Source organism: Amphiprion ocellaris, chromosome 6, assembly GCF_022539595.1.
Source record: "Amphiprion ocellaris isolate individual 3 ecotype Okinawa chromosome 6, ASM2253959v1, whole genome shotgun sequence".
Lineage (NCBI taxonomy): Eukaryota > Metazoa > Chordata > Actinopteri > Pomacentridae > Amphiprion > Amphiprion ocellaris.
The window spans coordinates 8,555,229-8,567,454 of NC_072771.1; positions in this window are offsets into that span (position 1 = coordinate 8,555,229).

Genomic DNA, 12,226 nt, shown 5'->3' on the forward strand with positions numbered 1-12,226 from the left:
ACATTGTTAATGTGGTAAATGACTATTCTAGCTGGAAACAGCTGGTTTTTAATGGAATATCTCCATAGGGGTACAGAGGAACATTTCCAGCAACCATCACTCCTGTGTTCTAATGCTACATTGTGTTAGCTAATGATGTTGAAAGGCTCATTGATGATTAGAAAATCCTTGTGCAATTATGTTAGCACATGAATAAAAGTGTGAGTTTTCAGGGAAAACATGGAATTGTCTGGGTGACCCCAAACTTTTGAACAGTAGTTCAGATATATCATGTCTTTCTTGATTTCTCTATGTGAATGGTAACTGGGCTTTACTGCCTTAAGGATACAGCTTTTGCTTCTTTACTCTGGACTTTATTACAAATATTTTGCGTTTAAAGTTCAGTTTTATGTTTAGAAGAGTAAACTGTACAATGGACCCTCTAGAACATTTAAAACATGATAAATTTGAAGTTAACACCTCCTAACTTAAAAGTTCAAGAAAATAAATAAGAAATTTAAAAATAAATTTAAAATGTGCATGCAGTTGCCAAGGTTTATGCTGTTATTTACATGATTTTGGAATGTGCACACGCTGTTCACCCATTGGTCCTACCACAGAGTGAAATAAACATGAGTTTAGGAGACACAGGTCAAATGAAAAAAAGATGTTAGTTGAGTTGAAAACAACTTGAGTTTTCTTGGCTCATGTACACAGCCTTTCTGGATGGAAATGAAATGTGTTTTGGTCTGTTGATGCTCTAGCAACATCTAGTGGTCTGTATGCTGCATACACAACCAAAAATAAGCATTCGGGACTTTCAGAGTTAGTAAATTAAACACATCTTCATGTTTAGGACTCCTCTTTCTGTTTCATGCCTTGTCTGATCTACACAAATTCCATAGGTGAGCTATTTTGATTTTAAAATGGAAAATTTCTAAAAGGTGAGGTGTTTGTATCTCTAAATCTTAATGATGAATGAAGACAGAACTACATGTTTACCTACAGTTAAAATTGAAAGTTTTCCCACACTTACATGGTTGTCACTAACACCTCCCCAAAGTTCATGGTAGTTTTTGCAAAGTGGTTGTGACAAGTACTTTGTGCGTGACACAAACAATTTCTTTAATACTTGTTTACAGACAGATTGTTTAACTTTTAGTTCACTTTATCACAATTCCAGAGCGTCAGAAATTTATTTAGGCTACAATAAGTTGTCTGTGCCTTCAAACAAATAGGAAAATTTTGTAAAAATACATTGTGACTTTAGAAGCTTCCAGTACGCCTGCAGGGTGCACTTTAAGGCCTATCTTCAAACTCAGTGCATCATGTTTGATATCATGGGACAATCAAATGAAATCAGCCAAAAATTTTGAAAAAACAATATTGTGGGCCTGAAGAAGAGTGGGTAATTCTTGGGAGCAATTTACAAAGGTATTTCAAAAAGTTCTTCGCCTCATCAGAAAATTCACAAGAAAAGGTATACTCTTACGTTATTTTGCAACGTAGTCTCCTTGGACTTTAATGCATTTGGTCCATCGATGTTCAAGCTTTGCTCTCTTGAGTTTGCATCTTGAGTCACCAGATAACCAACATAGCAACCATGCAAGTGGGATTTCGGTTTTGGAAACAGAAGTGAGAAGGTGCAAGGCCGGGGGAGTGAGGAGTAGGGTATGTCTGCAGACTGGGAGGCTGCACTCTCAGGACCACACCGATTGAACTGTACTTCTAGGACTGTGATGTGCAAAAGGAAGTAGCAGCATTTCTTGCCATGATGGACGACAGTCACAACACTAGTACGGATCATGAATCCATCTATTGTTTAACACTATAAACACTTGTGATGTAGTCATTTACGCAACAAAACTGTTGTTAACCTGCTGAACTGTGAAACAAACTATGTTTGAACTCATCATTAGGTACGGCAAACATTCATGTTTTAGCTAGCAAAAGCTGCTGTAGAACCAACTCTAAGCCTATTTGCCAATTAGTTCAATTGGCATACAAGCTGAATTGAGTCATAGTGCAATTTTTGGCAGCTTACATTAATACGTAATCAGATGACAGAAGCATTTTGAAATGATCACTGTCTGTCACCTGGCTCAGCAGCAATAACCTTCAATGTGAATGTTTAATACTCACTGTTTTACACTTTTAATGATGTTAATAATGTTGCAGGCATCTGAACTTGTCACAGTAGAGAACACAGATGTGTATTAATGCTGGAAAAGGTTAAACAGTGAAACTACATTTTTCTCCACAGTACATGATTTCATAGTTAGTCTTTTGATAATGACACTGACTTGTAATGTTGAGACATTCAGTATGTCCTTAATCAAGTTGTAGGATTAGATGTAACTTATGTTTACTCGTGTTTGCAAAAGGATCTAACAAATGTTCAATTTAACCAACTGTCCTCTAATTTTGAAGGTGAATATAACAATTCACCAAGGAAGATCTTCAACCTTGTTAAAACTGGTTAAAAAAAAATCAAATATTTTGCCAAAGCAAAAAAAGTGAACGATGTACAGTTCATCAATTATATCAATGCTATATGCATGTTAATATCTATCTCTGGTGGTGGTGTTGCTTTTGGCCACATACCCCAAGTTGTCCTTGTGTTTTGCCTCTTTCCTACCTTTCAAACCATCCTGGTTGAAATCTAGAGACCGCAAAGACCACAGCAGATGATTCCATTATTATTTTAACTGATAATGACATATGTATTACACAATTTGTCCAAATTCAATCTTAGCAACCAAGTTATCATTATTGTAATAAGTAGCGTTTTGAGTTAAATAAACATTTAAAATTATAGACACTTGGGCATGAAGTGCACTTCAGTTGAGTATTCCCTGAATAAACCATTTAAACTAAGTATCTTTTGAGTGAAATCACCCTTTAAAAATCACAAGTCACAGACTTCAGTGATCATCCACAGTCTAGAAAAAAGGCCCTAAACGTGCAACCCTAAATGGGCAACCCTAAATGTGCAACCCTAAACATGCGGTCCTATCAATGAGGGCTCTGAGAGTGCAGCCTCTGGCTCTGCTGACACATACTATTGGGAACAGGGTGTGTGGCAACAATTCAAAGTCACATCTGGCTGCAGCTGTACTGCCCAGGAGGGAGACATCTTCTATACCTTCAGCGGTCCAAATCAAAGAACTGCAAACAACCTTCTGAAGATGCTGCAGGAAACGTGTACAAAAGTGTCTATATCCACAGCAAAACAAGTCCCATATCAGCATAACCTGAAAGGCTGCTCAGTCAGCAAGAAAGGAATCAGTGCTTCAAAACCACCATAAAAATGCCAGACTGCAGTTTGCAGCTGCACAGAGGGACAAAGATCTCACTTTTTAGAGAAATATTCTTCAGTCTGATTTAAAAAAAAAAAAAAAAACACTTGTTTGAACATAAAGACCTTGAGAAAAAAGGAGATATGGTCTGCATGGCAAAGACCATCCGGACCCTAAAGCACGGTGGTGGTAGCATCATGATGTGTGGTGAGACATGGTGGAAAAATGTTTATTTGCAATTCATGACAAAACTAGGTAAAACACTGAAAGTATGATTCCAAATAAAGAACTAAACAAACCAGGGGACTGAGCTAGGGAAGGTGAGAAAGCAAGCAAACTAAACTAAAGCTCAGTCCTTGTATGAATTCCGACAGATAAGTCCTGATAAATCCACAGCGGTGGATTTGTAGTAGGATCACAATCGTGAGTTTGTCGGCAGGCAGCTGACATAGTGTTCACTTGTTGTCATAGTTACAGTGACGCCGTGCCGCTATCTCGCAATGAGACAGAAATCTTTAAGAAATCCATGGATCCAGACTTTAAGCCAAATCACTGCCAAAATCTAATCACTTGGTCCTTGGTCGAGTAATTAGGGGGAACTGAACACAGAAAATCAAGAGCAAAAAATTCATAGGATAGGGTACTAGGACTGACTGAAAGGGGATTACAAGAACTGATGGGATGAATAACCAGGACAGACTAAACACACAATCTTTGCTGTTTGGAACCATCCAACAACAAGGTGCTCTAAAAGCCTTCTCTTTATCTCCTGCTAAATGGCCTTAAGAGAACAAAAGTACAAGGTAATGATATATGCCTCCCCTTCACTCTTCCACTCCTGCAAAGAATGATCACATGTTTAAGGGATGGGTGTAACAATTCAGCCTCACCACTTCTCTCTGCTCTATTCTATAACGCTCAAAGACTGGTACAGGTAACTGGTGCAGGAAAGAAAAGTCTATTTTAATTACAGTGTCTAATTCTGCTTTTAGTCCTCTGTATTCTATGACATGTTGTCCGGGAAGCTGACCTGAAGAGCCTTTCTTTGGACGAGGGAAAACCCTCATTGCTTCCCGTCTTCACTTCCTCTGCCTGTACTGCTGGTTCCTGTCAAAGCACTACACTGCTGATTCTCTCCACATGGGAGCAGTAACAACTGCATCAATCAATGCTCCTGTTTCAGTACTCAAGGCTATAAATTGATAGTCTTCACTTGCCATTTAAAATTACCTCCATCGCATTGCTCAAGCTCTACTTGATACTAATAAAAAGCAGCCTGCCTTCATCCTAGTGCCTCCTTTTGATGCTGCATCTGATGTAATCAATGTCACATCTGCTGTGGCTGATGCCTGCTCTGTCTTTCTGTGTTGGCTTATTTATGCATGTGAAATGACAGGGAAGTTCCAGAGCACAGGCCAACATAACTAGTGCAATTTAAAAAAAAATCAAAACTTGTCCTGATTGAACTACTGTGTTAGATTGAGGAAAATATCATGCTTTGGCCTGACCCTCTCACTAAGCTAACCTGTTAGAAGCTTGGTTAGGTTTAAGAAAATGTCATAGTTTGGGTTTAAAAAGTCTCCTTTTACAACATGTTTGAAGCTTCTCCTTCATTTTCTGGGTTGCCAGGGTGACAGTTGGAAAGCAATACAATAAATGGCAAAGATTTGTTTCTTGGAAATGTGTCCATGATACGTCACAAACAAACAGAATTCAGGAGAAATGTGTCTCCCTCAAAAAATAATTTAGATAGATTTGTAGATTTGTATAGGTACATCATTTTTGGGGGACGGGTTCTAAAGTTTATATCATCTTTTTGTTTAGTTCCAAGTAGGTAAGCAAACAAGCCAACTTCCAAAAAATCAGAGACACAGTGTTAGTGGAGGTAACAATTATTACATCTTCAATTGTGAGTTTTGCTCGTGTAAGTCTACAGTATGTAATTATTTACACTGTTACATATTATACATCATATCGGAGGAAGTTATCTAAAACTGGCAAACAAGTGTTGTCAATAAAAAAACTTCTTTTGTGTTGGATGAGCTCCATCTGCAGTGAGAGGACTTGAATTAGCTCAGCATTGTCTCACTCAAGCTGGAGTCCAATTCTGTCCAAAGAAGACACAACTAACACCGGACTTACCCATCCCTCTCTCCTTCTGTCTTTGTCATTCTCTTTGTTTCGTGCCAGCACCCTTTATCGTTTATATGGCTGCTTTTAAAGGCGGTCTCCGTGGCGACAGTGTGACCCCTGCTGCTGTTCCTCAGTAGCCGGCCTGATTGATGGCCGATGGGCGGCCATAAAGGCTATCTGCTGTTGCCAGATTAGGCCAGACAAACATGGCCTCTGATTGCTGACCAGCCAGAAGTTATGTTCAGGCTTTACAAACATGTATCCTCTGAGCTTTATATATGCAGACTTGTGCTGTTTGAGCAGCCATATTTACTCTTCTTATGCTATATTAAAACGATTCCTAGCACATATCAAAAACATGTGTTTCCACTCCACACCTGCTCCTTTTTCATGTCATGTTACTCACTGCAGTTTTACATGTTAGTGGAGCCGGCTCCTTCTACAGGGAAGCTGTACAACTGAGCAGCTGTGTGAGACTAAAGAGTAAAAAGAGGAGCTTGGAAGGGTTGTCAGTGTTTTTGTGGCCCGTCCTCCATTGCTGTGCAGAGCCTGTTCTTCTGGGAAAAGTCTTCATCTTCGCTCCACATGTAGGTCACTGGCCTTTTGTGTGTGACGACGCACGCCCACCGACTGTTTGACGTTTCCATACCTCTCTTACAATCCCCAGGTTGTCATGGAAATGCATTGGGTGGTAGCGGCAGCAAAGTTACAGTGGAGGGAAGAGCGAGCAAAGGGAGTTCAATTAGCCCAGGCCTCTTTTGTGAGCTTCTGCTTACTGTGGTCTGTCGATTAAAAGAGCGCTGCATTCTCTGACCAGAGGTGTTTGTTGGCATCAGGTAAAAAGCACAACAGATTAGTCCAATAACTGGGGAAAAAAACACTATTTTATCATGCAGAAACCTTGTTAAAGACAGCAGCTCTTTAGTGTGTTCAAAACACATGGGTTAAAGATGTTACATTTATGTTGCTTTACTGAGTTTTTTTTTTTAATCGGGCTCAAAAACCTGAATAGTCTTGAATGCTCATCTATTGAAGTGAGGTTTTTTTTCAGTTTTTTTTCTCAACTGTGCAGTGCTTTGTTGACTTGAAGCCAGTAAAAGAGCGCTGAACAACTGTTTACACACTGAGCTCAGGGCCCTAGTGTAAGAAAACACTGCATGCATAATTCCACACACAACTTTCCCTCCAGCCTCCAGATATGTTGCTATTATGTCTGTGCATATGATAAGACGGCATGCATTTGTGCGTCTAAACGTGTGAATGTACGCGTGGGTGCAGGCAGACCCAGGACAGATTGAGTAAATTATATTTTTTTAACAGCACGATATCTTTCAAATGTTGATTGTAGCTAAATAGGTCAGGGCTGTTTTCACCATGTTGTGTTGCTCTGGGATGCATAGCCAAATGTCTTAGCATCTCTTGTTTTGCATTTCTGTTGACTGCCACTGTTTTTATGACACAGTTCACTGGATTGTAGTTGACCCACTCTCTGTTTTCACCAGCTGTTGGGTTTATGAGGAATTTGCTACATCATAACTAGTGCTGAGGTTGAAGGAGACTTCAGTTTACTTCTTCTTCTTTCACAGCCTGGTTTTCTGAAACCCTATTAGACACGGAATCTAATTTTCCCTGTTAAATAGTTTTTTGTGTCATTCAGACTTGCAGTACATGGCTGTTCCCATAAATGTGACAAAAAAGTTTGATGTCACTCTCTTTTACCCGTTAAATACTCCTCTGCTATATGTTGACCTCTATAGTCGGTAGGGTACATTTGGTCTTTGCCACATAATGCAGATGACAGCCATGACAGTTCATAAAACCAAAGAGATGCTAAAATGTTCTGTTCTAACTGCATCCACCAAAAACAACTTTATGAGAACAGTGAGAGTGAATCAAAGCAATAAATGTCTGAGCAGGACATTCAGGCGATGAGCTGAACTCACACTAAAGACCTATACGAGAGAAGAAGCATTATGAGGAATTGAGGGGTGGAGTAAAACGTTCCCCTAGCCCTAGTACCAGATTTTAGACCTTAAATATAAAGCAGTAACAAAACCGACAGCTTGAACATTTAAATCAATGTTTAGCCCCACTGAAGGATTCATGGCTACCTCCCTTCACTTCTACATTTCACAGCTTACAGTTGTTTGATTAAGATGGAAGGTGCCTTTGCATTGAACTCTGATCCATGCTTGGCCTCATGAAAGCACCCTGTACCCTGCAATGTTTCTGCTTGCTAGACTTCAGTCTGACGATCACATTTGTCCTTCAAGGTATTAGTGAGTGGTAGTCACACCTTACTAACAGGATGCATTGCTGTTGACAAGTGAACGCAAAATGTCACTGTGAAAAACAAAATGGCTGATCACAGTACTTTCTAAAGAAACAGAGAGCAGGCCTGTAAACCCTCTGTGAAAACGGGGAGAAATGCAGTAAATGTGTTCTTCTATAAGAGAGACTTAGTGTGAGTAGTGTACTGAAAGGATCAATCCGCCCACTCCCATTGGGTACATACTCAGATGCACTTTTGCTGTGCGGTTGTTTTGACTTTGACATTGTCCTAAAGAAAGTATTTTACTGTCACATGAAAGAGATCTCCTCTCCTGTTGAATCCAGCGTAGAAGAATCCATAGCCCCCCTCACCCAGCAGGTTCAGCTGCAGGTACTTAGCCTTGGCTCTTTCTGTTGGTCTCCTCTGAGGGACTCTGTAATGATGGAACACTTATCTGAAGTAGCAGGGCACAGCTTTGGTGAAGTATCTGGTTTATAACTTCCATTTAAACTGCTGCAGGGGTCATTCCAGAATTGGAGGACATTTCACGGCCCACCCATGAAATTTCAAATAATCCATGTGCAAAATGAATGTTTCCAAAAAGAATGTTTGCGAGTTTTAAATTTCAAAATACCAAGTTATTCCCCTAAAATGCCATTTTTCTCTTGTCCCACCTCCCTGATGACCAAAAAGAATCTCAAATTAAACAGTTGAAATTAAATTTAAATTTCTTTTTTAGTATTATTTTTTTCATTGATGTCTCTTGTAATTGTGGAAACATTATTTTAATCAACATAATATTTTAAATAATTGTTATATTTCATGGAATGTGCGTCCCATAACATGTTAGCATAACCTTTTAGCTGGTAGAAGAAGAAGAAAGTTTTATTTTTCAAACATTTTGAAGCCCAAATATTCTCCAATTCTGGAATGACCCACAAAACATAAAATCTCTTTTTTTGATTTGTTGACTGTTATTTGGCATCATGGACCAGAAAATTAGAAACACATTTTAAATTAGCTTCTTAACCTTATTTCCAATTTGGATGTCAGTAAGTGTCTTCGAACAGCCTTCTGGGTTTGCATGACTGGTTAGTTACTTCTTACGTACATACAGGGTATGACTGAATTAAAACAGTGAAGTTGAAGTTGTTGACCAGAAAATTAACTCAATGAGCTGAAAGAGAGTAAAACACTACATAGCTGAGAACTGCAAGGTGAATGATTCTCACTGGGTTTGCCGCTACAAGAAAGACTTTGGTCATGTGCTCCTTACCACAGTAGAAACAGGAATGTTTCTGTCAACGTTTGTGCCACCTTACACCTGTTCGGAGGTCCTCCGATGCAAAGCTGCCTATTAATTTGCCAATTAGCACTAAATACTGAATAAATTCAGTGGACATCAAAAAATTTCACCTCATAAGTGAAAATTAAGTCAGGAGATCAGTCATATTGAAAATGTATATCTCTTTATTTTTAGAATGCCTAATTCATTTTGTTTGTTTTTTAGTGACGTTTCTGCTAAAATCAGAAAGCAGAGGAGCTGCATTATCTAGCAGTCATTCTTTTTTTCAGAGGATCAGAAGAGTCCATACCTAAATCAAATCAACAACAGACCTTCAAATTAATAACTGCTGGACAATCTTAACAAAGGCAGAGCGATCTGAGGCACTGCAACAAAGTTTTACATTTATATTTGACATTGGCGTTTTGACATTGCTGCCTTTCTTAAGAGAGCCTTGACGATCTTTGTGTGAACCTGATTCAAGCTGTAATCTCTTTTTGAACTTTTCAGTGTAAAATAAACAAAGTTTATTTATCAAGTCACAGCAGTTGAAATCTTTCTGGATTCCACGTTTTTTGGAGCAGACAGTGACACAAGAATAAAACATGGACCTACTGTGTGATCAGTACCAAAAACAACAGGCTATGTAATCCATATCTCTGAAATTAAGATAAGATTGTGAGGAGATTGTGTACCCTAGAATTAGGGTGTGTGCATAAAGCTCAGGTGACGGCTTTTAATGTGGTGGTTAAGTTTCATATTTTGACCTCTAATGAGTTTTACTGCAGTGACTCAGCAGTGTGGCATCTGATTTCCTGTTCTATTGTTTGCAGTCAAGCTGAGTTGAATGATTTTACTGTCCAAACAAAATACTCCACAGCATTCACTCAGGATGAAAACAACAACCTGGATCAGTGTTGTCAAGTGGGTTCACTTTACATTAGGGCTGGGACTTGAAAAAGTTCATTTTGATTAATTAATTACAGGAAGAATAACGCATTAAAAAAATGTCGCATTTATTTCCACCTTTCTCAATTCCCTCATTTCTGGCACAGCAGTAACACTGATGGACACTCTAATCCAGTCGGTGGCAATAATGCACATAAAGTCTGTTTGATGTACACAATACGACAAAATGATGAAATGGTGATTTTTTGTATATATCCCAAAGGTCAACTTAGTAGCGATATAATATTGACTCTGTTTTATCTTTCTCTTCATGAAATCATACAACTCAAAGTCTTCAATACAGCTATTCTTTCTAAAGAATGTGCACATCATTGTCACAAATTCTTTGGTAGAAAGTAGTTTGAAAGAGCTCTGGTAAGTCTAAGGATTGTCCATTGATGTTTTTGGAGAAAAAAGAATGTGTCTGAATTATATAAAAATGTAACTTTCAATTGGTTTGACAAAACTCTGTTCAGCTTAAATGTTTTGAGATGCAGCAAGAAATCCTGAGTACTGCAAAACCGTGTAGAACCGGCCTATTTGTATTCATGTAGGGAAGGCAAAAGCCTATTTTTGAGTCCAACTGAGCTACGAAACCTGAGCTTTAAACATTTATTTGTGATTGATGATCTTTAAGAACATAAATCCCTGAGAGTAGTTTGCAGAAACCTTCCAGAATCTGTTGTTCCATACCAGTTTTTTCTGGTATGGAACTGCTGTCAAGTAAACGCAGTGGTTTTCACAGCAACACCTAACCTCCTGCGTGATTGAAAGAGAAAGTCGTTGTTTAGTTTGATGAATAGGAGATGGGAGAAGAGAGCACGAGGGAGAGCAATGTCCAGGAGTCTCAGTCTGGAGGAGGCTTTGTTCCTGTGGGCTTTGGTCCAGTTTTTCACACTGTGAGCGGGTACCTACGTGGAATACTAATGACACGCTTTGTCTCACTTGGTCATCTGGATGTCTGGGTTCCAGGCATTAGGCATGCTAAAGCTTTATTCCAACAGTTTCGCAATCAAGGACATCAGCGTCCCTGTATGAGAACTTGTCACAATGGCACAATGATCATCTTTAAGAATTAGTCCAGTTGCTTTAACTATGCATCCACCATGTTAATAGTGAACTGAATTCCAAATGGTAATGTATCTTAAAGGCAATCATAAAGAGAAAGGGAACAAGCAAAACAGTCTGAAAGACTAGCAAACAGTTTAGCCAAACTGGAGTTGAAATGAAATGTGCTATGATGACCCAAAATGTCCACTGCAAACAGGAAAACCACTAAGAGTTTTTTTCCAATGAGGGAACTTCCTGACCTGTCGTTGAACTTGCAGCTATTGTCCCAGGTTCTGCTTTTGTTTCCAGTGTCCTCTCTAAGCCGTGTAAGCGACAAGTTCAGGAATCTGAAATTTTGGTGATGCTAAAGGTACTCATAAATGGAGGTTTGCATAGGGCTATGATTGGTCCAGCAGCTTTCCTTTGTGATTTTTTTAAACATGTGTCTCATCTAGAGCAACATGACAAAATAGCAGTAATCATAATTTCACTTGTGTGTACACCGAGGACAATCTCACCTCAGCCAAGTCTGACTGGAAGAAGTAGGCACAGTACAGTGGGCACACACAATCCTACTACATTACCACAAACACAAATGTACTGCACTAAAAAGACAAAAACATCATTTCTGTAAACATTTCTGACTTGAATTTACTTATCAAACAACACTGTCAAACCCACAGTCATTACAGTTTGTGTGAATTAGCGTACAAGCTTGGACAGCTATTGCAGGTCCTCTGGTTTGTTGTATTAGTGGTTGTCTCACAACATGTTGACAGATTAATTGAGCAAAGGCTTAGATGTCACCATCGATCACTTGAGCTTTACCTTGTAGACCTTAATGGTCCCTTTAAGCACCTCCCATTGGTAATATTCCTTTAAGTGTATGTATGCTAAAACAATAGTATAAATAGCTATGCTTATTTAGATTAATCGGTTTGCATACAACCTGTCAATGAAGATACTGTTTCTGTTTCCTACATTTTCTTTTAAGTGAAGTTGCCACGTTCCCCCACCTCAACGGTGGCTTAAGTGAGCGTAATGCTATTGGACAAAACTATATAAAAAAATGATTCAACGTGAAACAGATGTCCTTTAACAACTCAAAGGTCTCATCAGAACAAGTCTATCCAGTAAGTGCATGGGTGTGAGTGTTTGAAGTCAGACTTGAGGATCCAACTTTTAAAACTGTTTACAACCTTTGCAACAATATAATTACTTGTTCATCAATCTGGTGTTGTGTAAATGTCTGTGAAAAGA